This window comes from Castor canadensis, chromosome 1 (assembly GCF_047511655.1).
Source record: "Castor canadensis chromosome 1, mCasCan1.hap1v2, whole genome shotgun sequence".
Classification (NCBI taxonomy): Eukaryota; Metazoa; Chordata; class Mammalia; order Rodentia; family Castoridae; genus Castor; species Castor canadensis.
The window spans coordinates 92,161,019-92,188,882 of record NC_133386.1 but is presented as its reverse complement, the minus strand read 5'-3'; the positions used below and the strand labels follow the sequence as shown (position 1 = coordinate 92,188,882).

The 27,864-nt window shown below is 38.4% G+C and overlaps 1 protein-coding gene and 1 long non-coding RNA gene across 9 annotated transcripts in view; one reads left to right on the top strand and one right to left on the bottom strand.

The window, feature by feature from the left end:
- Positions 1-27,864, bottom strand: part of LOC109686444 (2-oxoisovalerate dehydrogenase subunit beta, mitochondrial-like) — a 140,033-nt gene that overhangs the window by 76,422 nt on the left and 35,747 nt on the right. The window contains exon 7 of one of the 7 annotated variants that reach the window (XM_074079749.1): positions 18,122-27,636. The exons of the other annotated variants lie outside the window; for them this stretch is intronic. The gene's annotated coding sequence lies outside the window, so the exon portion shown is untranslated. Of the gene's footprint in view, positions 1-18,121; positions 27,637-27,864 lie in introns of those variants that run through there. 7 annotated transcript variants of the gene reach the window in all.
- The window catches only part of LOC141424916 (uncharacterized), a 43,478-nt gene that overhangs the window by 9,878 nt on the left and 5,736 nt on the right, over positions 1-27,864 (top strand). The gene's annotated exons all lie outside the window — the stretch shown is intronic.

Sequence of the window (27,864 nt, the reverse complement as noted above, 5' to 3'; positions counted from 1 at the left end):
TAAGACCAGTTTGCTAGCCTTATCTTACAGTGGACCATATTAATATATGATTTCAAGTCAACAAGAAGTGAAAACCTTTTCTGACCTAAAACCAAACTAAACAAACAGACAAAAACCAAACAAAACTCTCAGCATATCAGAGCACAGCACTAATTACCCAAATCAGAGATTAGCATCATCATGAGGTTTTGGGTTAGTGATGCCTTTTGAGTACGTATAAACTAGAGGTGAGGACATGAATGATCCATGAATAGTCCCTAACAAGGGCTGGCTTTGCATATCTAGGGCTCTGCATTTAGGGCCTAGTCATGACATTGCTACTCAGTACCACCACTCCAGAGTCTATTGCCCTGTGGCTTGCTCTCCGCAGATGTTGCTTTTGGAGATGCCTGAAGTTCAGGGATCATTCGACTCTATCCTGAGAATTTGTGGGGTTGGCCCAGAGTAATCCCTTTTCACAGCAAAGGTCTAGATAGAATCAAAACTATTTTTGAGATGAGCAATGTAGTCCAAGTTTCAGGTACTGGAAGACTCTGTTCTCCAGGAAGTATAAGTGAAAGATATTTATAGACTAGTGGTATTTGTCTAAGGTTGAGCTTGGCTTGGAGTTAAGGTCATCTTCATATTTTATTGAATGAAATTAAAGTTCTTTTCCCTACAGTGATGTCTATAGTAATGAATGTACTTATGATAGGGTGGCAATCCTGAAATCCCTATGGTCTCTCTTTTTTTTTTTTTTTTTTATGTCCTTCTCTTCTCTCTGTAAGACTGAGCTGACAATCTGGTGTAGGCCGAGATTATTGATGGACTGTTTCACTGATTTTTTTCAGTACTGGGGATTCAACCCAGTACCTCAAGTAATTCTGGATAAGCACTATATCATTGAGCTACCAGTCATGTCACTGGTGTATTTAAACAAGTGACATTAAACAATGTGCTCTTACTTATGTAATAAATTAAGAATTATATCTCTTTATAATTGGGAGCATCTTCTTGTAAGAATTTTATCAACAACTGTATTACTACTGCCACCCTGTGCTCTGTTCTCAATGTTTGTGTCCTGACACCCCAATTCATATGTTGAAACCTAATTGCCAATGTGAGGGCGTTCAGAGATGGGGCTTTGGGCGGGGTGACCAGGCTATGAAGACAGAGCTCTCCTGAATGTGATTAGGACCCACACAAAAGTGGCAACAGAGCGCTTCCTTTTCCCTTCCACCATGTGAGGACAGAAGACAGTACTATCTGGGAGCCAGGAAAGGGACTCTCACCAGATATGGAATGTGCCAAAACCTGAATTTTGGACTTTCTAGTCTCCAGAACTGTGAGAGATAAATTTCTGTGTTTATAAGCCACCCAGGCCTACAAATAGCAGGCTTATTGTCTAATACACATTGTAACAGGAATGTCTGTTCTCCTCTCCTCCTTGATTTTACCCAGTAAGCATTGACTCAGGCACAGAAAACAATGAGGTTATACATATAGTTTGTGTGGTGACCCTAGTCACATGGTGCATAAACTTCTATGACCACTAGGTGGCAGTAGGTGCAGACTGGCTACTGTGGAAGAAACTGGACAGAGCTGTAGCCAGGTGCTGGCAAGGTGATGAATATTTACAGCATGTAGTTCTTGGATTCAGAATATAAGATCTAGATGAATTGAAGCCTCTGTTGCCTATGGACCTACAACCCCAATTAACTGTTCCTTCTCATTTCTGCTTCTAGACCAGATAAAAGAAATATTTCCTTACTTTCTTAATGTTATTCCAGGAGCCCCAGAGAGACACCTAGAACCTAGAAAAGACACAGTATAAATTTTGAATATTTTTTAAAGCTCATATAATCATGGAAAAAAAGATTAAAAAACAAGACCAAATCCCCCAAAGTGCCCAGAAGTGGAGATGGGAAATGTAAAGAAGAATTTATTAACTTCAGTTCCTGGATAGACACTGCAGCCCAACAAAATTACCTCCCTTTTCAATGTTTATGAGACATCAAAAGGATTCAGCCTAAATTGCCTTCCAGTGGTTCCTCATTGAAATTCTGATCTTTTCTCTTTTACCTTACTCTTTTTCTCCTTTGTAATGGTATTGCCTCCAGTAGAGGGGTACAGCATGTCAGCCAAAACAAAGCAACTTTTTAGATTGCACAAAGTCTATTTTTGACCCAAATTAATCTGACCTAAATGGCCTCCATGGGAGTGATGTCTTTGTCCCTGTTACTTTCTCTGAAGCTCGACCCTTTCCAGACTCTCCCATCCTCTCCCTCCTAGCACCCCAGCTCTAATCTTTTGTGGCTCTACCTGGCTCCAGTTGTAGCACATCCATCCCTCTGCTGTGTGCTAACTTGTGTCCTTGACCAGAACCCCAAGCTTGCCTTGTTAGTCTTGTTGCCTTGCTACTGACTAGGCTCTCCTACCATCCCTTAAGCTTCTTACCATATCACTCATGATCAAGACTCTTTATCCTGCTCATCATCCCCTGTTGTAATCTCCTTATGGCTCCTTTATAGAAGCTAGTTAACAGAACATTCAAGACTCCATAGACAGACTTTTAGAACAAATAAGAATTTGGCAAACTGTTGATATAAGCTCAATATGAAAAAACTAATGATATCATATCTACTATCAACGACTCATTAGTAATGGAATGGAAAAATACACCATTTACAATATTACCAGGGTTTACCAGTCTGACACAGAATATGCGTAGCTTTATGAAGAAAAATTACAAAATATTATTGTAGTACATAAAAACACAAATATAGAACTATACAATGCCAAGTTGTAGAACATTCAATTCATAAAGTGCTGATTCTTCCTAAGATCATCTGTAAGTTAAGTGGACACATGATGACAAAATGAATGCCACCCTGGTCCCCCCCTGGAACTAGATGGACTGAAGCTTATATGGAGGAGTAATAGTCTGATAGGGATTTCCTTAGTAGACATCAAAACTTGAGCTGAGAGTGTATTTCAGTAGAAAACTGCTTCCCTCACATGTGTAAGATCCCAGGTTCTGTCCCTAGCTTAGCAGGGAAGAAAGAAATAAGAAGAGATGGAAAGTTTAACTAGATATCAAAACTTAATACAAAGACTGGGAGCAGCACTGACGAATGGATTAAGAAAATGTGGTATCTATACACAATGGAATTTTATGCAGCCATGAAGAAGAACGAAATGTTATCATTCGCTGGTAAATGGATGGAATTGGAGAACATCATTCTGAGTGAGGTTAGCCTGGCCCAAAAGACCAAAAATCGTATGTTCTCCCTCATATGTGGACATTAGATCAAGGGCAAACACAACAAGGGGATTGGACTATGAGCACATGATAAAAGCGAGGGCACACAAGTAAGGGGTGAGGATAGGTAAGACACCTAAAAAACTAGCTAGCATTTGTTGCCCTTAATGCAGAGAAACTAAAGCAGATACTTAAAGCAACTGAGGCCAATAGGAAAAGGGGACCAGGAACTAGAGAAAAGGTTAGATCAAAAAGAATTAACCTAGAAGGTAACACCCATGCACAGGAAATCAATGTGAGTCAATGCCCTGTATAGCAATCCTTATCTCAACCAGCAAAACCCCTTGTTCCTTCCTATTATTGCTTATACTCTCTCTACAACAAAATTAGAGATAAGGGCAAAATAGTTTCTGCTGGGTATTGAGGGGGGGGAGCGGGAGGGTGTGGAGTGGGTGGTAAGGGAGGGGGTGGGGGCAGGGGGGAGAAATGAACCAAGCCTTGTATGCACATATGAATAATAAAAGAAAAATGAAAAAAAAAAAAAAAAAAGACTGGGAGCATGGCTCAATTAGAAGAGTGCCTTCCTAGCAAGTGTGAGGCAGTAAGTTCAAATCCCAGTACTGTAAAAACAAACAAACAAAACCCAAAGACCAACCAAAATAACCTTAATATGAATTAAATGATTAATACTCAATTAAATAATTAATGCTTAAATACTTTAATTAATACTTCATTAAAATATGTAGTATGTGGCCCAGGGAGACAGATAGATTAATGGAAGAGAAATGGGAGCTCTGGAATAGACTGAAGCATGCATGGCAAAGAGACATAAATGTGGTATATTTGAATTTTTTTTCCTGTGAGTGATAAAAAACTTAAAATAGCAATGGGGTAAACAAGACAGGTGCTTATTCCTTTCACCTAAAGGTCCAGAAGAAGTCAGGGACATAGACTTCTTTTATTTTTTATACTGCCGTGCTTGTCCTCCTTTTCTAATCTAAACTGATGGTTCAGGATAGCCATTCCAGCTCCAGCCATTCTGTGAGGATTCCATCAGAAGGAAAAGGGGAAAGGAAGTAAAAAGGCTTGGCTCCTCCCTTTGGGGACATTTCTTGAAAGATGGACACACTACTTTTACTTTTACTAGTGAGTCATTTGCCAGAAATGACCACACCCAAGCTTCACATGAGAATGGGAAAGGTAGTCAGTTCTGGGTGCCATGGTTCCAGCTAGAAATTCCTTTACTATGGAAAAAAGAGGAAATTATCCAGAAAATCAGATGATTCTGCTACAGATAGCAATATGAATCAATGTAAGATAGATTTTTTTTCCACATATATGTTGGAACAGTGAATTCATATGGAAAAGAAATTTGGATACCTTTCTCTGACTATACATAGCAAATCTTAGATGGATTAAAAACTTAAATGTGGAAAATAAAACTTTAAGACTACTCAATGAAGATATAGAAAAATATCTTTATGACTTTGTGGTAGGAAGAGCTTTTTTCAAAACAGAAGACATAAAGCAGAGCTCATTAAAGAAAAGTTTGATAAATTTGCCTGTCATAATTAAAAACTTCTGTACCACAGGGGACAGAATAACAAAAACCAGAAATTGAGAAAGACACTCATTACATATGTTAAGATAACATTTTAGATTCTAAAACATACACATTTCCTACAAATCATAAGAAAAAGACAACTTAGGGCAAACTGGGCAAAAGATTTCATGAAGCAATTTATGGAAGAGGAAAACATTTTGGCAAATAATACATGAAAACATACTCAACCTTACTAGTAAAAGTATTGACTGGAAGGATGTATATCAAATTACACTGATGGCTGTTTCCACCCAGATAATGTCCAGTATTCAGTGAGGGAGAGGAATAGGAATGGAAGAGCTAAGAAAGAGTCCAACTTCTTACATAACTCCTAGTATTTTTTATTTTTTACTTTTTGGAGGCACTGGGGTTTGAACTCAGGGTCTCATGCTTGTTAGGCAGGTGCTTTTACTGCTTGAGCCACTTTGCCAGCCATTTTTTTTTGTGTTTTTGTTTTTTTTTTTCAAGATAGGGTCTTGGGAACTCTTTGCCCGGGCTGACTTTGAACTGTGATTCTCCTGATCTCTGCCTTCTGAATAGTTAGGATTATAGGCATTAGCAATCTGGCTCATAACTCCTAGTCTTTTAAGTTAAAAAGAAATGAAGGTACCAACCCATGGGCTCAAGGTGTGCTCACCCACTAGCCCTGTCTGCATTATAGTAAGGAGAGGGGACAGTCAGAAGTCCATCCTGATGATTGCATTTCTTCTGTCCTTTACCAAGGCCATAGCTGAGGAAGTGGCCCACTGTTTATGCAGAAACCTCTGGCTCTTGTTCTCTTGGCAATCCTATCTCTACAAAAGGATATGTCTTGACTTTTGACCAAGATACCTGTTTGTTCCCTGATCTTGCAATGAACTGAAATTCCCTGACTCCTGGAGGCATACAGGCCACCTGAAATGATTTGTTCCTTCTTTCTTGGCAGGATGTAGGACAAGAATTTTTTTTTTTTTTTTGTGAGACTGGGGCTTGAACTCAGGGCTTCACACTTGCAAAGCAGGTACTCTATCGCTTAAGCCATACCTCCAGTCCATTTTGCTCTTGTTATTTTAGAGATGGGGTCTCTTGAACTATCTGCTTGGGCTGGCCTGGAACCGTGATCCTTCACATCTTAGCCTCCCAAGTAGATAGGATTGCAGGTGTGAGCCACTGGCACCTGACTAGGACAGGAAATCTTAACAAAGGACCTGATGATGGCCCCTTGGTCCATGGGTTGGCAATATGCAATTATAGTTGCATATGGAAAGAAGTTTCTGAAATGAAATCCTCAATATTTCCTTTTTTTTTTTTTTTTTTTGAGGTACTGGGGCTTGAACTCAGGGCCTTTGCCTTAAGCTACCTCACCAGCCCTATTTTTTTGTGAAGGGTTTTTTTAAGATAAGGTCTTGTGGAATATTTTCCTGGGCCTGGCTTCAAGCCAGGATCCTCCTGAGTAGCTAGGATTACAGGCATGAGTCACTGGTGCCCAGAAATATTTGCTTTCTTAACATGTCTAAAATGAAAATGTCATTTCTCTGCCAAAGACCACACATGAGGCTCATTTGGTGGTGGTCCTGTAGGAGTCAGAGGCATGTCTGTAGCACCTGTGAAAGCAAAGAGCCAAAAGCAGCAACCGTGTGACTTTGGGGCACAGCTGAGTCTGGGAGGGAGAGAAAGCCAAAGGAGCTAAATGTGTACGAATGGTGAATCTAGAAATGTGTTCAGGGTGGGTTTAGAAGTGGGACCGCATGGCCCAGCAAACCAAGCCAGGGAAGACATACATCAGAACGAATGAAGCACAACAAAACGTACTTTGCATGTAAAATTTAACTAAATCACTATTTTTTAGATAAATTTTAGGGAAAATGGTTATATTCCAAGTTTCTCAAGCTCACTTCTAAAAGTTTCTGCAGTTTATGGTGAAAACATCCCTAGTCTTGTACCATCGAGTAATTTAAAAACAGTGTAATGTTTTATCAACCAGAGAAAAGCAGAATTTTATGTTTCAATACTAGCAGCAATAGAGGAAAGTAAATGAGAAAAACATGATACATGTTTTAGTTTTTTTTAATTTAAATTTTTTTGTTTTTTACATTTACTTACATGTGTATACATTGTTTGTGCAACCTTCCCTCCTCCCCTTCACTTCCAAGCAGAACATGTTCCGCCCTGTTGTTCTCCAATTTTGTTGAAGAGAAAACATAAGTGATAAGAAGAAAGACAGTGTTTTTGCAAGTTTGGGATAAAGATAGCTACACAAAGAGACTCCTAGTGTTGTTTACCATGCATGTGTGTATTATAACCTGAACTGGTTCATCTCTACTTCATTCATTCTGATGTATGTATTCCCTGGCGTGGTTTCCTGAACCATGCAGTCCCACTTCTGAAGCCATCCTGAACACATTTCTAGACTCACCATTTGTGCACATTTAGCTCCTCTGGCTTTCTCTCCCTCCCAGGCTCAGACCTAGTCCCCTTCCCAAAGTTTCCTCTGCCAGTTTAAGATACTTCTATACGGTGAGCATATCAACCACATTCAAATTTTAGGTTTTCTTCCTTTTCGCTATTCTTCCCATGTGCAATCTCCCTTTAGTGTGTGACCTGTGTCCAATAATATTACTGCATTTGTTTTAGGTCTGTAATTGGCATATGAGGGAGAACATATGATTTTTGGCCTTCTGAGCCTGGCTAACTTCACTTATGATGATGTTCTCCAGTTCCATCCATTTACCTACAAATGACAAAATTTCATTCTTCTTTGTGGCTGAATAAAATTCTATTGTGTGTAAATACCACATTTTCTTAATCCATTCATCAGTAGTGGGGCATCTTGGCTGTTTCCATAGCTTGGCTGTCATGAATAGTGCTGAAAGAAACATTCAAGTGACTTTGTAGTAACTTGAATCGCATTCTTTCTGGTATATCCCTAGAAGTGGTATTACTGGATCATATGGAAGATCTATGGTTAGTTTTTTAAGAAGCCTCCACATTGTTTTCCAAAGTGGTTGTATCAGCTTACATTCCCACCAGCAGTGTATGAGGGTTCCTTTATTCCAGCATCCTCACCAACATTTGTTGTTGGCGGTGTTCTTGAGAGCTTGTGTGGAGGTTCTAGCAGGGGAGCGCAGCTACTCGTATGTCCTTGACCAAAGAATGTTCCTCCTCTATTGGGGATGGTCATCCTCTTAGCATGCAGCTTTGGGAGGACTGCACATGGAGTGGTGAGGGAGGAAGGAGACACCAGTCTAGTCAGCCAGATTAGCCGAATCACCCTGGTGATCAATGGGGTGACAGATGTCACAGCCAGATCACCCTCACATCCATTGTTGGTGTTCTTGATGACAGCTATTCTAATAGGAGTGAGGTAGAATCTTAGTGAGGTTTTGACTTGCATTTCCTTTATGGCCAGGGATGGTGAGCATTTTTTCATGTGTTTTTTGGCCATTTGAATTTCTTCCTTTGCAAAAGTTCTGTTTAGTTCAGCTGCCTACTTCTTTATTGGTTCATTGATTTTTGGGGGAGTTTAGTTTTTTGAGCTCCTGTATATTCTGATTATCACTCCCTTGTCTGATGTATAGGTAGCAAACATTTTCTCCCATGCTGTGCATAGTCTCTTCAGTTTAGAGACCATTTCTTTAGTTCTGCAGAAGCTTTTTAATTTCATGTATTCCCATTTCTCAATCCTTTCTCTTAGTTGCTGGGCCACTATTGAGGAAGTCCTTGCCTATACTTGTTTCCAGCATATTCCCTGCTCTTTCCTGTACTAATTGCAAGGTTTTAGGTCTGATATTAAGGTCCTTAATCCACTTTTGAGTTGATACTGGTATAGAGTGACAGGTATGAATCTAGTTTCATTTTTCTGCAGGCAGATAACCACTTTTCCCAGCAACATTTGTTGAAGAGGCTGTCTTTTCTCTATTGTGTTTTTTGGCACCTTTGTCAAAAATAAGGTGGGCATAGCTACATGGATTCATATCTGGGTCTTCTATTCTGTTGCACTGGTCTTCATATCTGTTTTTGTGCTAGTACCATGCTGTTTATTGCCATGGCTTTGTAGTATAGTTTGAAGTCTGGTATTGTGATACCTCCAGCATTGCTCTTTTTGCTCAATATTGCCTTGGCTATTCGTGATCTTTTGTGTTTCCAAATGAACTTTAGGGTAGCTTTTTCAATCACTGTGATGAATGTCATTGGGATTTTGATGGGAATTGCATTGAACATGTAGATTGCTTTTGGTAGTATAGCCATTTTTACTATGTTGATTCTGCCAATCCATGAGCATAGAAGATTTTTCCACTTTCTGTAGTGTTCTTTGATCTCTTTCTTCAATGGTTTGTAGTTCTCCTTGTAGAAGTCATTTACATCCTTTGTTAAGTTTATTCCTAGGTGTTTGATTTTTTTGAGGCTATTGTAAATAGAATTGTTTTCCTATATTCTTTCTCAATTTGTTCATTGTTGGTGTAAAGAAAGGCTACTGATTTTTGTAAGTTGATTTTGGATCCTGCTACATTGCTGAAGCTGTTTATGGTGTCTAGGAGTTATTTTGGTCTTTAAGGTATAAGGTCATGGTCATGTCATCTGTGCATAGGGGTAGTTTGACTGTTTCTTTACCTACTTGTATTCCTTTTATTTCTTCTCCTTGCCTAATTGCTCTGGCTAGAAATTCCAGGACTATGTTGAATAGGAGTGGGGAGAGTGGGCATCCTTGTCTTGTCCTTGACTTTAGGGGAAATGGTTTCAGTTTTTCCCTGTTAAGTATGATGTTGGCTATAGGTTTGAGGTATAATGTTGAGGTACGTTCCTTCTATTCCTAGTTTTCTTAGAGCTTTTATCATGAAGTGGTGTTGGATCTTTTCGAAGACTTTTTCTGCATCTATTGAGATAATCAAGTGGTTTTTTTCTTTACTTCGATTAATGTGCTGTATTACATTTAATAATTTGTATATATTGAACCATCCCTGCATCCCTGGGATGAAGCTGACTTGGTCATGGTAAATGACCTTTCTGGTATGTTGTTGGATTCAGTTTGCCATTAATTTATTGATGACTTTTGCATTGATGTTCATTAAGGAGATTGGCCTGTAGTTCTCCTTTTTGGATGTATACTTGTCTGGTTTTGGGATGAGTGTAATATTGGATTCATAGCATGAGTTAGGCAGTTTAAGGAGTATTGGTATTCTTCTTTAAAGGTCTGGTAGAATTCAGCAGAGAATCCATCAGGTCTTGAACTTTTCTTTTTTGGGAGACTCTATTGCTGCTTCAATTTCATTACGTGTTATAAATCTGTTTAGGTGGTTAATAACCCTTGGTTTAGTTTTTGATGGTCATAATTATCTAGAAATTTGTCCATTTCTTCAAGATTTTCCAATTATTGGAATAGAGGTTCTAAAAGTAGTCTCTGATGATTCCTTGGATTTCCTTAGTGTTTGTTATCTCCCTTTTTCATTTCTGATTTTAGTACTTTGGATCTTTTCCCTCCTCACTTTAGTCAGATTTGCCAGGGGCTTGTCAATCTTGTTTATTTTTTCAAAGAGTCATCTTTTTGTTTGATTGATTCTTTATATGGTTTTTTTGGTCTCTATTTCATTAATTTTAGCCCTATTTTTAATTATTTTTCTCCTGCTTGTTCTTGTTTTTCTAGGACTTTGAGATGTAGCATTAGGTTTTTTATTTGAGATCTTTCTGTCCTTTTAATATATGCACTCATGGCCATATAGTTTAGTTGTGTTCTTGATGAACCATGTTGTACAAGGAAAATTGAAGACAGTGTTTTTTTGTTTCAGAGAAAATAAAACTATAGGGCCTAGCAGAGTGGTTCAAGTGGTAGAGCTCCTGCCTAGGGAGCACAAGACCCTGAGTTCAAACCCCACTATCCCCAAAATAAATAAATAAATAACAGTAAATAAAACAACAAGTGGCTGAAAAAGAATTGAATCCAAGATCTCAGGAAGGTCACAATGATAGTGATGCAGGGACCAGAAATCCAGGGATCTGAGTGAATTCATAATTCATTTCTATTTTGTCTGTTCCCATTACAAACCATTTTTTGTTCATTGTTTTGTAAATATATTAGCTACAGACTTATGTAATTATATATTTTTAAATTCTTTTTATTTTGATACTTTGCACAATATTTCTGATTTGCTAGCTGTGCAACAGGCAAACACATTTTAGTACAAGAAGGTAAATATAATCTTATGACAGTCCCTGAAGCATATCTGGATGATACTTGTAACTAAAATATGTCTGTGGAAGGGTGTGCCATACTCAAAAAGTACTTAAGAATAGGCAGAGGAATTGCCCCTATGCCAAGAAGACTTCACTTTGGTAGGAATCATTGATTTTAGGGGTGTTGTGTTTGTCGGGGCTGGCAGGACATGAGAGATTAGCTTTCCTATTAAATACCGCACAGGGTGTGAAAGAGAAATGGCTCCAGAGAGCTTCAGGACAACAGTAGGATCACAGCACAGCTGGCCAGGCTTGCCCATGGGATAGTCTGGGTGGGAAAGGTCCATTCATGAAAGCCTGGCACTGACTCATGAGTTCCTTCCCACAAAGTGGACCCATGCAGAAGGGGGCATTTGGAGCCATCCTGGGCTGTTGGAGCTGCTTAATTGTGCACTCAGCAATCCAGTGCTTTCTAACTTTCTGTTCTTCCTCAGGTGGCTTTTGTCTTCTGAGTTGCAAAGTGTGATGGCTGTATGTTGACAGGATGAATGGAAGAGCCAAGTTCGAAGGCTCCCTTGAGGTGTGATCTCTACTCAGGAGGGAATGCTCCCCACAGTCTTCTTTTTACCTCTCGTTGTCTAGAACTTCCTCACATGGCCATGCCTCCCTCACTGGAGCCTAGAGAGTTGCCTGTTTTAGCTTCCAGCCTCTTCTGGCAAAGGAATACACAGGCGGAGTCAGTGGTCAGTGGATAGCTTTTTGTAGCTCATTTCTAAGGCAAATTGGTGTTTACATAGAAGGCATCCAGAAACCAGAAATGAATAATTAAACGAAACGTAAGGAGACACCAAGAAGCTAAAATGTAGCTTACAGAGCAAAGAAAAAAAATTTGAGAGTTTTTAATTATGAAAAGATGTTGAATTTTATCAAATACTTTTTTTAAGTTTATTGAGATGATCATATTTTTTCATTCTGTTATTTCCATTCTGTCAGTGTCACATTTATCAATTTGCTCATGTTGAACCATCCTTGCAACTCAGGATGAAGTCTTATTTGATGGTGGTATATGATTCCTTTAAGGTGCTATTGAATTCAGTTCACTAGTATTTTGTTGAAGACTTTTGCATCTGTGTCCATCAGGGATGTTGATCTATAATTTTCTTTTTTTTTTTTTATTGTCCTTGTCTGGCTTTGTTGTCAAGGTAAAGTTGTCCTTATGAAATGAGTTTGGAAGTGCTCCCCCTTCTTCAAATTTTTGGAAAAGTTTGAGAAGTTTTGTCACTAATCTTCAAAATGTCTGGTAGAATTCATGAGTGAAGCCATCATGTCCTGAACTCTTTTTTTGTTGGGAATTTTTAGATTATTGTGTCAATCTCCTTACTTGTTATTATGTCTGTTCAGAGTTTCTTCATGATTCAGTCTTAGTATGTAATATATTCCTAGGAATTTATCCATTTCTTCTAGGTTACCCAATTTTTTGGTAAGTAAATTTTATAGTAGTTTCTTACGATTCTTTGTATTTTTATGGTATCCATTGTAATGTCTTCTCATTTATAGTTTTGTTTGAGACTTCTCTTTTTTTCCTTAGTCTAACTAAAGGTTTGTTGTTTTATTTATCTTTTCAAAAAATGAAATCTTAATTTAATTGATATTGTCTATCATTTTCTAGTGTACATATTTCATTTATTTTTGTATGATTTTCATTATTTTCTTAATGTGGGAACGACTTGAAACCTGGGTTCATGGAGGCTGACCTGGCACCTGGGGAATACCTGGAGCTTGGGATGCTAGAAATGGGCCTACTCTTAAAAGTTTGCTGATGCCAGCTTAGTTCTGACGTTTACTGGGATGGGCTTGGAGACTGAGCCCGAGGCCTCTGAGCAGCCTGGCCCTGGGGTAAACTGAGTGGCATGATGCTGAGGTCTATGGCAAAGTCAGGTTCTCACTTCACTCTCCTTCCCACAGGTGGAGGGTGTCTCTCCCTCCCTGTCCTGTGGTTTGCCGAGTGGGCTTGGAGGAGGGGTGATGTGGGTAATGTGATACTGTCCTTCCTCTCTCTTCAGGGTCTTTTAAAATTCTGTGCTTGATTCAGGAACGAGAATCTCTTATCTGGATTCCTTAGCTCTTGTGAAGTTATTCTCATGTGGATGGTTGTTTAAATTGATGTTTCTGCAAAGTAATGAACACTGGAAACTCTTATTCCACCATCTTGCTAAAATCCTTTTAAATATTAATGTATATTAATTGTACAAAATAATGAGTTACACTGTGACATTTTCATACATGTATATAATATATGACATCATATTCACCCCCCCATCACCTTCTCTTGTCCCTACACCTCTTTCTGGTCCCCTTCTTCATCCCAAGTCATCCCCCTTCTACTTTCATGTCTTTTTTTAAAATCTAGATTTTGCATATGAGAAAAAAGACGTGATATTTTTCTTTCTGAGCTTGACTTATTCTATTAACATAATGATACCTAGTTTTTATCCATTTTCCTGCAAATGACATAATTTCATTCTTCTTTATGGCCAAATAATACCTTATTGTATGTATATGTATATGTATATATATGTATTTTCTTAATCCATTTATCTGTTGATGAGCACCTAGAAAGATTCTAAACTTGGTTATTGTGAAGAGTGCTGCTAAAACACAGGGGTGCAAGTATCTCTCTTGCATGCTGACTTTGATTCCTTTGGGTATATACCTAGGAGTAGTACAGCTGGATCATATGGTAATTGCATTTTTAGTTTTCAAGGAAACTTCATGCTGATTTCCATAGTGGCTGCACTAATTTGTATTTTCACTAACAGTGTATAAGTGTCATAGTTTGTTTCTTTGATGATAGCCATTCTGGCTGGAGTGTGATGGACTCTCAGTCTAGCTTTGATTTCTGTTTCCTTTATGGCCAAGAATGTTGAACATTTTTAATGTATTTACTGGCCATTCATACTTCTTTTGAGAAGTGTCTGTTCAATTCATTTGCCTGTTGTTGATTGGCTTATTTATTCTTTTGGTGTTTAAATTTTTTAGCTCTTTATATGTTTTGGATATTAATCCCTTGTCTCATGAATAGCTTGCACAGATTTTCTCCCATTCTGTAGGCTGTCTCTTCACTCTGGTAATTCTTTCCTTTGATATGCAGAAACCTTTTAGTTTTAAACAATCCCAGCTGTCAACTCTTAACTATTATTTCCTGAGCTATTCCAGTCCTATTCAGAAAGTTGTTGCCTATGCCTCTATCTTGAAGTGTTTCCCCTTTTTCAAAGTTTTATGTCTTACATTAAGGTCTTTGATTCATTTTGAATTGATTTTTGTATAGAGTGAGAGATAGGGATCTAGTTTCAGTCTTCTACACATGGATATCAAGTTTTCCTAAAACCAATTGTTGAAGAGGCACTTTTCTTCACCCTATGGTTTTTGGTACCTTTGTCATGAATTAGATGGCTATAGCTGTGTAGGTTTATTTCCAGGTTTCCTATTCTATTCCTTTGGTCTGTGTGTCTCTTTTTGTGCCACTACTATTTTCTGTTTTTATTACTATTTCTGTATAGTATAATTTGAAATCAGGTATTGTGATACTTCTAGCATTACTCTTTTTCTCAGAATTGCTTCAGCTATTCAGGGTTTTTTGTGTTTCCATGTAAATTTTAGGATTGTACTTTCTATTTCTGGGAAGAATGTTATTCGAATTTTGATGAGGATTCCTTGAATCTTTAGATGGCTTTTGGTAATATGGTTTCCATATCATTGCTCATTATAGGTCTGTTTAGTTTGTATAGATCCTCTTGGTTAAATTTTTTAGGTTATATGTGCCTAGAAAATTTCAAATTTATTGAAGTATCAGTTTTCAAAATATTCTCAAATGGTACTATGCATTTCAGTGGTATCTATTGTACTGTTGTAATTTCCCTCTTTTCTAGTTTTATTAAATTGGGTCTTTCTTTTAGTTACTTTAGCTAAGGGTTTATCAATCTCCATTCTCTTCAAAGAGTCTACTCTATGTTTCTTCAATTGTTTTGTTCATTTAGTCTCCATTTCTTTAACTTATGCCTTTATCTTTATTATTACTTTCATCTACTACTTTTGAGTTTGGCTTGTACTTGAGGTACATCATTAGGTTATTTATTTGAGATCTCTCTGATTTTTAAATGCAGAAACACGTAGCTTAAACTTCCCTCTTAGAACTGACTTTGCTGTATCCCAGAGGTTCTGGCAAGTTGTGCTTTTATTTTGTTATAGGACTATTTTAATTTCTTCCCTGATTTAGTCAATGACCCATTGATCATTCAGAAGTGTATTGTTTAATCTCCATTTTTTGTATAATTTTTGTAATTTCTTTTGCTTTTGATTTTAATGTTAGGAGCTCTAGTGGCGCAATCAGTTAGCGCATGGTACTTAAAGGATTTTAAGTTTATTTCATTTGTGATCTGATAATACGCATGGAATTACTTATTTAATTTTGGGGTATTTGTTAAGACTTGGTTTGTGGTCTAAAATATGAATTATTTTGGAAAAAGTTCATAGGCTTATAAGAAGAATGTAGCTGTTGTATGGAATATTCTGTAGATGCCTGTTAAGTCCATTTGATCAATGGTGCAGTGTAACTTTGACATTTCTGTGCTGATTTTTTTTTTCTGATGATTGTTGATGAGAGTGGTATGTTGCTTGAAGACTTTTTTTTTTCTTTTTGGTGGTATTGGGGTTTGAACTCAGGGCCTCATGCTTATGAGGCGGGTGCTCACTTGAGCCACTCTGCCAGCCCGAGAGTGATACATTGAAATCTATATATATCTATGATATATCATATTGAATGTATAGATACATTCTTACTGTATCTATACATACTTGTCCAGTAGTGTTTGTTTTATGAAACTAGGTGTACCAATGTTCAGTACACAATCATTATATCTCATAGATGGATTATGGAAAGTATCTTCTGCAATACTGGTTTATTGATCATCATACTTTAGTTGTGCTTATCTTGGAAAGCACAACTTATCTTTATTTCTCTATTGATTTTAAAGGATAAATTTGCTTGATATAGCAATGTTGGTTGGCAGTTATTTACTCTCAGGGCTTGAAATACATCAGCCCACATTTTCCTGGCTTTTAGGGTTTCTGCTGAGAAGTATGATACAATTCCAATGAGTTTGCCTTTGTAAGTAAATTGGTGTTTTTCTCTTGCAGCTTTTGATAGTCTTTGTTCTAAAGTATTGATTTTCTACTCTAATGTGATGTGGGGGAGTTTCTATTCTAGTCATGGCTTTTGGCGGTTCTAAATTCCTCCTGTATTTGGATGTTCATATCTTTGCTAAGATTTTGAAATGTTTTTTGCCATAATCATACTGAATAGGCTTTCAGGGATAATGTGGCAAATTCATGATAGAACCAATGTGGCCTGATTTCAGAGGCTACTGGTCACTCCCACCCTGTACTGTGTGATGTTCTCATGCCTCTCTGCTCTCATATGGTAGACATATGCAGCTTCCCAGAGGAGAGGGAATGTGTTGGCCATGTTCATTGGGGGGTACTCTTAATAAAAATAGTTCTTGAATGAGCTTGCAGAGTGGTTAAAGTGATAAGAACACCTGCCTAGTATGCATGAGGCCCTGAGTTCAAACTCCAGTGATGCCAAAAAAAAAAAAAAAACTTCTTAAATAAATGAGGGCATGGAGGGCCTGTACCACCTCTGATGGGGACTTTGGATAAGTCCTCTTAAAATTTTTAACTTGGAAGTAAAGGGATACAATGAGAAATTAGCAGGAGCTAAATTAGCAGTCTTACATTTGGAAAGTGGACATGAGAAAAAGTCCACCATCCTGCTGTCTTGGGCCAGTAATGAATCCCAGCTCATCCCAACGTGACTGATGCCTTTCTTGCCTTCCTTTATCACCAGGATATGAGAACATTGCAAATTAAAAAAAAAACTTGCTGGGGTGTAGCTCAGTGGAAGAGCTCATGCTTAGCAGCACAAAGGACTGGGTTCAGTCCCTGTACCACACTCACAAAGGAAAACAACAGTAACAAAAGATCCCCCCAACCTCAGGTTCTCTGTTATACTCCATGAAGTGTCCTTCGAGTGTGAATAACCTTACATAGCAAAACAAGAACGGGGCAACCATGACAAAATAATTGATTATGGCCAAGAGAAGCAGAACTTGCTGGTATTTTCTGCTTACTCACTGGTATTCTTTTAATCATTTTCTTTCTTTCTTTTTTTGTTTTGTTTTGTGGGACTAGGTTTGGAACTCAGGGCTTCATGCTTGCAAAGCAGGCACTCTACCGTTTGAGCCATGCCTCCAGCCATTTTTCCCTGGTTATTTTGGAGTTGGAGTCTGATGAATGATTTGCCTGAGCTGGCCTTGAACTGTGATCCTTCTGATCTCAGCTTCCCAAGTACCTAGGATTTCAGGCATAAGCCACCAGCCAGCTCCTTTTAATCTTGATCCTTAATTCTTTGGCATGAGGATATGTGTAAATTTCTAGGGTATTCAGGGCACTAATAAAATTGTTTTGGTTTGACTGATGATTTCATCTACATCTAAAAGAGTATTAGAAGAGTATTGTAAGTTTTGTGTTGTTAGCATTCAATTATGTAGCATTCAAAATATAAAAAAAATCTATTTTCTTTTCTGTTATCCTTTTAGGCTCCTTCAAGACACTTTTCTGTCAGTATGTATCCATTTAAATAATTTGGTTTCAATTCAGATTATAATACATATATACATAGAAATGTCACAGTGAAACTCCCTGAATAACTATTTTTAAAAAATAATGCTTTTTTTTGTCTAAAAATGAAGAACAGGAAGATAAAACAGGTCCTTTCTGGGGGTTGGCACCAGTGGAAGTGGGGGAGGATATAAGGAAAGGGTGTAGGAGGGTGAATATGGTGGAAATATTACGTATGCAAATGGAAAAATGAGACCTGTTGAAACTATTCCAGGAATGGGAGGAGAGGAATAAAGGAGAATGGTGGAGGGGGTGAATTCAACCATGATATATTGTAAGAACTTTGGTAAATGTCATAATATACTCCCAGTATAATAATATGATAATAAAAAATTTAAAAATCGATTTCACTGGAGAACATTATGTTGAGCAAGTTAAGCCAAGTTCAGAAAGGCAAATATTTCATGTTTTACTCAGATGCAGATTCTAGATATAATAATACAATAATAAAGACATGATGTAAAAGGGAGACTGTTTTGGTGGGGTAAACCAGCAGGAGGAGGGGAGAGGGGAGAAGAAAAGAGGGTGATGGAGTGAATATAATCGAAGTACATTGTATGTATGTATGACAGCAGCACAGTGAAACCCACTAAATGCAGTTTAAAAAGGAGGGGAAGGAGGAAAGTGAGTTAAGAAATAGTCTGGGCTGGCAAAGTGGCTCAGGTGTTAAAGCGCGTGCCTACCAAACATCACGCCAAAAGCCCAGTACCACAAAACAAAAGAAAGAGGAATATCCATAGGATGAATTTGATCAAAGCACATTATATGCATGTATGTAAATTCCACAATGAAACCCCTTGTAAAATTAATTTTTGCTAATAAAAATTTTAAAAATGATTTCAGAAATATCTTGTATTAGTGAACTAAATAATTTTTATTGGCCTTTATATCAGTTTGTATCTCTTGTAAGTTTGGCTTGAGTTCAGTTCAGAATATTTAAGAATTATTTTACAATATTAAGAATTACTTCAGAATAGTACTTGAGGTAGATTGGTTCTTCACACACCCAGCAGGGATTTTCCTCTTGTAAAATAGAGCACTTGATGTGCTCCATCTGTTTCTGCCTTAATGGACTTTGTAGTCTTGAATGTATAATTAGCTCTGTTTCTTAGTTTCGTTGTCTTCAAAAAGGGCAGTGTGATGTTCAGCACTTTTCCCAGTTAGAGGGAGAAAGACAAGTCAGTAATACTGGTCCTGTCTTTGTTTAAAGTTTTGACTTTTATGAGTCAGATAATTTTGTGCCTTAATTTTGGTATGCTAAAATATTGTATTAAAATATCATTTTCTTGATTATTGAATTGTTTGTTTTGTTTTTTTTTTGCCCCTGCAACAAGTGCTTCACTCAACCTCACCATAGCCCCAGCCCTTTAAAAGTGGATAAAGGTCCTAGCTCTCTCTCATATGGATGCCCCTGAATGAAACGAGATATAAACTTTACTAGAGAAATGGAAGGGGTTATTACTTTGTCAAGGGTTATCAAACCTGATTATTAAGGTTGTTTGTGAGCTCATCCTACTTCCTGTAGAAGTTTATGTTTTTATTGCTGTGCTTTGTTTTGGAGCTTTACAGGTTTAATGTATGATAGTGTAGACTACAGCATCCAGAGTTTCTCTGAGAATGCATTACTAATGAATTTGGCCTTGATGTATTACACACTTACGTAGGATCAGCATTACCTCATGAGCCAGGTTTACTTTTCCTCTTGAAGGTTATCACTTTCATCTTGGGAGTTCCTAGAAAATATCGTGACCCAAACAGTGTTATATAAGAATTACTTAATATGCCATAAGTTTTTAATACTATATTAAGTTTCTAATATAATATGTTTGTATGTTCCTTACTAAGAAATATACTGCTGTTAGCAACCAACAGTGGCAGGAAGAAAAAGGCATAACAGGCAGAAATGGGGAAAAACCCCTATCATCTTTATGACAATAAAAGATTAGATTGCATTTATATAACCTAAAACAGTAGATTCTGGCCCAGACATCTGCACTTGGGCAGTAGTTTGTGCTGTGGTTTAGCACCCTCTCTCTCTTTGTGTTTCTTTTCTTTTTTTTCTTTTGAGGTAGTGTCTCACTATATAACCCAGCATGGCCTCTAACTCAAGGTCCTCCTGCCTTAGTCTCCCCAGTGCTGGGATTACAGGCATTTGCCACCATGCCTGCTTAGTAAAGCACATTTAAAATACTTAGTCATAACATGTATGGGAAAATTTGATGACAGTTGGAAAAAAGAGAAGATTCTGTATATCCGTGAGTTTTCAATTAAAGTAGACCCAATTTTTAAAGTACACTTGCATTCTGATGCTTGTAAATATATTTTAAATTACTTTGTTTGGACTTTGTGACTTTTTACTGTAAAACATGAGTACTTCAAGACTTTATTAAAATGAATGTGCTTTGCCTGCTTTAGTCATGATTTTAATCTTGAAACAAGTAGTCCTCAAGGGGAGTGAAAGAAAAACCATAACTGATACTTAATATGAGGATTATTTTTCATACAAAACATAATGGGAAATTCATTTTTTTTCTAAAACAATCCAAGTTAAAATGAGGGAGTGGTTTTATTTAATTAGAATTTTTTTTAATGTCTTTTATCTGGGCATGGTGGCATGTGCCTGTAACCCTGTAGGCACTATAAGAGAAGCTGAGCTGGAGGATTGGAAATTTGAGACCAGCCTGGGTAACATAACCTCATTGTTATGTGCCTGGTAACAGAGTGAGACCCTATCTCAAAAATAATTTAAGTACAACTACTAATATATTTTTGATAGAAACTGTCAACTTAAATTTCAGATTTTATTTAAAAAATTTGTCTTTCATTATTTTTACAGTTTTGTTTTGTGGTGCTGGGCATGGAACCCGGCCTTGGGCATGCAAAGCACGCCACTACCCTTGAGCTATACCCCGGTCTTTCCATTACTTTTAGTAACTGCCATTTTTCATGAAGTAAAGATAAATACCATTTACTGTCTCAGTTTCCCTAAAGCAATAAATCTTTCAGAAAAAGTGAAGTAGCTCAGATTAGAATAAGTAATCCTGTTGGGCACCAGTGGCTCACGCCTGTAATCCTAGCTACTCAGGAAGCAGAGATCAGGAGGATCATGATTCAAAGCCAGCCTGGGCAAATATTTCTGAGAGACCCTATCTCAAGAAAACCCTTCACAGAAAAGGACTGATGGCATGGCTCAAGGTGTAGGCCCTGAGTTCAAATCCCAGTACCACAAAAAGAAAAAAAAAGAAGTAATCCTATTTACTGTGGAGCAAGTATCTTTCTGAGATCCTCCATTATGTTCCCTGGGCAGGGAACTATCATCTGCTTAGAGAATTTGCATTTATGTCTATACAAAATAGACCTAGCATAACTGAGAATCAACATGCCCAACTCCAAGGCTGACATTTTGTTGATCAAGGCCTCTACTATTGTCAACTTCCAGACCTGTTCTGTTGCCAGACAGTCTCCAGTTGTGAGAACTGCACCTTCCTCCAGCCCTTTGCCCCCAGGTCAAGGAATAGGAGTCCCAAATCTTTGTCTTTTGTGAGGGGACTGCAATATTATCAGTTCTGGGAGACACTTTGCATTAAGCATGGCCCCAAGAAAGTAGAAGTCACGTGAGGTGATAAGCAGAGATGCAGGAGTCTCCATCACTCAGAGCACCCACTCTGCTGGGGAAGCAGGCTATAATCCATCCTAAATCTGGCACACAGAGACTCCCACACACACTGCTCAAATTCCCCAGTAGTTTCCCCAGTTGTTCTCATTACGTGCCCCATTGTTAACAGTGGCGAACCAACGTATGTAGTGATGCTCAGGACTCTGGAGCACCACCCCGAGTCCCCAGCGACACCCTGAGAGAAGTCATGATGCCCATGCCTCACAGAGATACCCAGGTGGTGGATTCACCAAGGCTCATGTGCCGCTCTGATTTCCCAGCCCTGGGATTAGCACTGAGTCTTTGAGGAAACCCAAAGACTGAATTTTACATATAGGGAGATAGGGTTTCTAGTGGGGGAAGCTGAAACAAACTGTATCAATTTAGTTAAGGTACCAAAAGGAGCAGAATGATGGTTAGTAACATCTCCCTTCAGTCAGTGTCAGCTCCTGAGGGGAATGGAGGGGGGGACAGAAGAAAGTGTTTTGGGCCCCATTTTGTTCATTCTCATTCTCTGACTCTTTGACCTTCCTGTGGTTTGTAAGCCTGTGTATCACTAGTTTGACATTAGCCTTCAGTCTATCACCTGCTCTGGGGCCTCTGTACCAGTAGATGATCAGACTATATCCAAATCCTAAAGAGCAATCCCAGCAAATACTGTATTTGCAGACATGAAATATTTAAAAGTCTGTGCCTTTTATAAGCATATGATAGGTTGGTTCCTGGCATGTGAATTTTCCTGCTTATACTTAAAGGCACCTGATTCAAAGTACCAGAAGATTGAAATATCGTGAGACAATAGAAATAAAAATGCAGCTTTCAGGCTAGACTCTCAGCTCCAGAAGGGCACAGGTCATTGGTTCATGTTGTAGCCCAGTACTTAGGATGACTTGGTACATAGAAGATTTCTATTTATTTATTTATTTATTTTTTGGTGGAACTGACATTTGAACTCAGGGCCTCATGCTTGCTGGGCAGGTGCTCTACCACTTGAGTTACTCCACCAGACCTTTTTTTGTGTTGGGTTTTTTTGAGCTAGGGTCTTGTGAACTATTTACCTGGGGCTGGCTTTAAACTGATATCTTCTTGATCTCTGCCTCTTCAGTAGCTAGGATTATAGGCATGAACCACTGGTGCCCAGCTATATGTGGGCATTTCTGATGTAGGATATCGTGAGCTCACAGTGAAGATGTCATCCAGGTCTGGAGATCTTCCGTGAGGCAGTTCATTCTCCAAGTTCAAATAGGTGGTACTGTGGGTGGAAGGCCTCAGTTCCTCCCCTGAGGGCCTCTGCACAGTTCTGCAGAGTCCTCATGACATTTGGCTTCCCCTCTGAGCAGAGAGAGAGAGAGAGAGAGAGTAGTGGAGGGGAGAGGAGAGGAGGGGAAGGATTGAACAAGGCAGAGGTATTCTTCATTCTAGGTTTTAGAAATAAGTCACCCAGTCTGGGAAATTAGGCTCCATCTTTTTCTTGTTTCTTTCTTCTTTTTTAGCAGTACTGGGGATTGACTCAGAGCCCTGTACTTGCTAGGCAGGCATGCTACCATTTGAGTCATGCCCCTCATTGCATTAATTATTTTTGGGATATCTGGACCAGCCTGGACTGAGATCCTCCTATTTACATGTCTCATGTAGTTGGAATGACAGTGGTGCGCCATCTTGCCCAGCTATTGGTTGAGATAGTTTCACTAACTTTTTGCTTGGGCTGACTTAGAACCATGATCCTCCCCATCTGTACCTCCCTAGTAGTTAGGATTACAGATGTGAACCAGTGCACCCAGTCTGGTCTCCATCGTTGAAGGGAGGGAGGTCATAGATTTTTCGGATGTATTTTAAAATCACATCAAGGTTCTTATTAGAGTAGTATAGCTGATGTTGGGTTTGAATGTGGGCTGGTACCCTGGACTAACTTCCCTAACTCTAGGCCTTGCTTCCTTGTTTGTGAAATGGTTTTGTAGAAGCATCCACCTGAGAGATTGTTGGGAGGGAAAATGACACAACACAGGTAAATTGTTTAATATGGCTTCTGGTTTTTAATGGCAGAAGACACAATTCTTTTATGAATAATAGCAGTAAAATTAGCAGCATCACCATGCTTATGAAGAGCACAACACATGATGAACAAGATCCAGGAAGAGAGTGCCCTGCAAAGGAGAGCCTGAGAGAGGATATAGCAATTGTGCCTTTCTTGGACTGACTGTCCCAAACACGGCAAGTGTAGGAAAGAATGTTGAGGGATGGTAGACAGTCTGACCCCCAGTAACTGTTAGTGAGGACAGATTTGCACTTGGAATAGGAAATGGCAAGGTGACTGCACTGACAGAGATGCTTCGGGGTGTGTGTCCTCTTTTCCAGGAATCCTGTGATATAACTGGAGAGCAAACTGCAGGATGCTAAAAGAAGGAAGACAAATTGTTTAACTTTGTTGCCCAGAAGGGCCAAATTTTCAGCTTTGCAATTACTTTTGATAACACTATATATCTAAATTTTCTACTCTAACTTGTAATTAAAACATTTTTGAGGTAAAACGGCAAGACCCTGATCTGTCTGATCTCTTTTCCCCCCAGCTACCTCAGTGCAGATGAGATTTATGAGCTGAGGGTAACAGGACGGACCCACGATGAGATTTTATTCTCTAATAGCACACGCTTATCATTTGAGAGCAAGAGAATGTCTGTCTTCATTCAAACAGACAAGGTGCTATATAAGCCAAAGGAAGAAGTGAGGTTTTGTGTTATTACGTACTTCTCAGATTTCAAGCCTCATAAGGGCTCCTCGTACATTCTAGTTAAGGTAAGTGGCACAAGAAATGAAGCAAGGAGTTCAAGCCATCTTGCTGAAGCTGACTTGGAAGTTCTTGACACTGTAATACCTTAGCCTGGACAAATAGTTCATGAGATCCTATCTTGAAAAAAACCACCACAGAAAAAAGGGCTGGTGGAATGGCCCAAGGTGAAAGCCCTGAGTTCAAACCCCAGAACTGCAAAAAAAAAAAAAAAAAAAAAAGAAGGAAGGAAAGACATTTCTATTTGAAAAATGCTTTATCATTTTTACTTGATCCTTCACAAATTTGAAAATATTACACTTGTAGCTGACCATAAGCAATGAGACATGGTTTTAAATTATGCACAGTGTTTTTTTTTATTTAGAGAGCTAAAGTTAGGATATGTTTCTTTAGTGTGAAGAATTAATACCTCTCAGTTTGATATGACAGAATTCTCAGTACCCAGCTATGTCATTCCTCTCAATGAAGCACTTACTTTCATTGAGCCCAAGGAAATTCAAAGATGCTCACAAAAACAATGGGGAAAACGTGGCTCAGTGCTAATAACAGTAAGTCTGCAGGTTTTTCTTCCTAATTTAGATACGGGAAACGGAGGGTAAAAAGCAAAGTTTTTCCTGCTATACATAAAAATTCGTTCATCATAGTTGCCATCAGTTGAAGGTTTCCTTGTGTATAAGTGAGATATCTCTTGTATTTCATTATTGATTGATTATTTGTATCAGTTCAAAATACTGTTGCACCAAAGATGTGCTCATTCATGTGTAAGAAATCAGCTTTAGGGGTTCTAATACATTTCTTGTGTTTACAAAACAGCATAGATCTGGGAGCTGAGTGCCTAATTGTCAACCCCAACTCCACTAACTAGCTGTGTGAGTGTTGACATGTCAACTAACCTCTCTGTGCTTCCCTTACCTATAAATCAGGAAGAGTAATATACTTTAATAGAAAGTTATTGTGAGGATTAAATGAACTAGTAGAAAGGGCTTAGAATAGAGTTTGGCACATGTTAGTTTCTATCATCATCAAAGACCATTTGCTGTTTGCATTCCTCAGAGAACTTAGTACTAAAAAAGGAGGGTCCCATTCTTCATGGTCACACTCTGCTGGAATTTGTTATTATTTGTGATTTTCTGGCTTATAAATACAGAAACTTGCATGCATCCTGTGCTTTGTTTCCACTGGTTTTTAGTTTAGGTTACTTGCCCTACTCTTCTGTTAGTAGAAGGAAGGGTTTACATTCAAAGCCACAAGCATACCAATTCTACCAGACACTGCTCTAGGAACTTGGAATACCTAGCAGTGAACATCACAGAACAGAAGTTTCTGCCTCATAGAACTTTTATATTTCAGTATATCTTTTCCTAAACTATTAGCCGTCTCTATTTTACTTTCTTCTTGGTTTAGAATCAGAATCTGATACTTTATATCTTTGCCAATCTCTAAATTCCCTTGCCCTCTACTTTATCATCCCACCTATCTCAGTGCTAGCTCTCTGATGTCCCAGCACCTCCCGTAGCATGGATGAGCAGTGCTTGAAGTTATACAAGTGAAGTGTATATATATGAAGTGGTGCTCCCACTCCTCAATCAGCAGTCCTGCTTCACTGGGAGCCTCATGTCCCACAAATCCTAACTTCTCACAAATGAGAAGTAACTATGATTCCTATCTCAACTTCTAATTTCTAGAAAAAGTAATGTACTAAGCAGTGTTCTAAGTATTTACTAACTCAGTTCATCTTTACAATGCCCATAATACAGGCAAAATTCTGGTCTAGCACCAAGCACATAGTAAGTACTCAACAAAGATTAGCTATTATTTTTTGTTAATAAATTCAATACCAGCTGTCTCACTCAATAGCATTAGTTCTCAGAGTTGCTGCAGTTCTTAGTACTGCCACCTCAGATCCTACAGGATTTCCTGCTCTGCCTCTGCCCACCTTTCTCATTTCCATGCTTCCTTTTTTAATTCTTTATTATCATATTATTGTTGTACTGAAGGTACATTGTAGCATTTACAAAAGTGCTTACAATATATCTTAGTTACCTTCACCCCCTCCATCATTCTCCTTTACTCCCCTGCCCCTATTTTGCTTGGGTTGCTCTTCTTCCTCTGACCTGCCTGGTGACTTCCTTCCTGCTCATAGAGGAAGACTCAGTGAAATATTCCTCCTCCAAAAGTCTTTCCCTGAATACTCACTTCCCACCCCAAGCACATGTTATACATGTATATGTATATATGTATGCGTGTATGTTATATATGTAATGTAACACTTTATCTTACTGGAAAAAGTTTATCTGGGGCAAAAAAGAAGGTGCTCACTTTTACTGAGTCACACTCTAATGTCCTATGGTACTTTATTTAACCGTTCTCACTTTAGAGGTGAGAAAGCTGAGAATGAAGATTACAAAGTAACTTCTACAAAACACATGGCCAGTGAAAGTCAGAACTGAGGTTCATTCCCAGTCTGCTTCACTCAAAACCCCCCAGTCTTCGTTCTTTCAGTTAAACCCACCCATTATAAGTTTAAAGAACATTTTAGAAGCTGGTGTTTATTTTGATTGGTGTGCTGTTCACTGTGCAATCACGATTTTTCCTTGAACTTGACCTCAGTGTGGTGGGTGCTCAATGGATGTTCTCTCTCTTTGTCATGCAAGCTTGCTTTTGTTGGTTCAATCCCAAAGATTATCCAAACTTGTAAGCACATTTGACTTTACCACTGTCTTGAAATAAAATCTGTCTAAATAGATTCATAATCATAATCATTTTTATAAAGCTAGCAACCATTACTTTTAAGACTGCTTAAAATTTCATAGTTGGGCTGGGATGTAGCTCGGTGGTACAGTGCTTGTCGACCATGCGCGAAGCCCTGAGTTCAATCCCAGCCCCAAAGAAGAAAAGACAACAACAACAACAAAAAACCCTCATAGTCATGTATTTTGTAACACCTTTTTTTGTCAGTTGTTTGAACTCAGAGCCTAGTACTTGCTAAGCAGGAGCTCTACCACTTGAGCCATGCCCCCACCTCACTGTGATATCTTTGTAGGCTTTTTATTTTCTAGTTGACTGTGCTTCTAGAACAACAAAGCTGCCTGATCTATAACTTCCAGGTCAGATTTTTTTTTTTCTTTTTTTTGGCTGTTGTAAGACCTGAACTTAGGGTCTTCACCTTGAGCCACTCCACCAGCCATGGGTTGTTTTTTTTTTTGAGAGAGGGTCTCACAGACTATTTGCCTGTGCTGGCTTCTAACCATGATCCTCCTGATCTCTGCCTCCTGAGTAGCTAGGATTACAGGTATGGGCCATCAGCGCCTGCCTCAGGTCAAATTTTTTAGTAATTTGAAATCATTTTACTCACCTTTCACTTCCCAATCTTTCAGCCCCACATCTACTCACATGATAAAGTGCATCATAGTCCAAATCAAGCATCCCTTTAGGGGAAACTAATAACATACAGTAAAGGAAGGTAACTGCAAAAAGAATAAAGTAGAATAATTACAGTGCAAGTCATAATGGCATAAAATAAAGTTACTTAGAAAAGTGTGATGTTAGTCCTGAGTTGTATCATGATTACAAACATTGTAAGTTATGCCAAAGTTGCTAGTCCCATCAAGAGTAGAATTTTTCTTAGGTTCTGATATGCAGATGACATGCACAAGAATTTCAGGTGCTCAGGGTTCTTGAGCCCACTCTGAGAA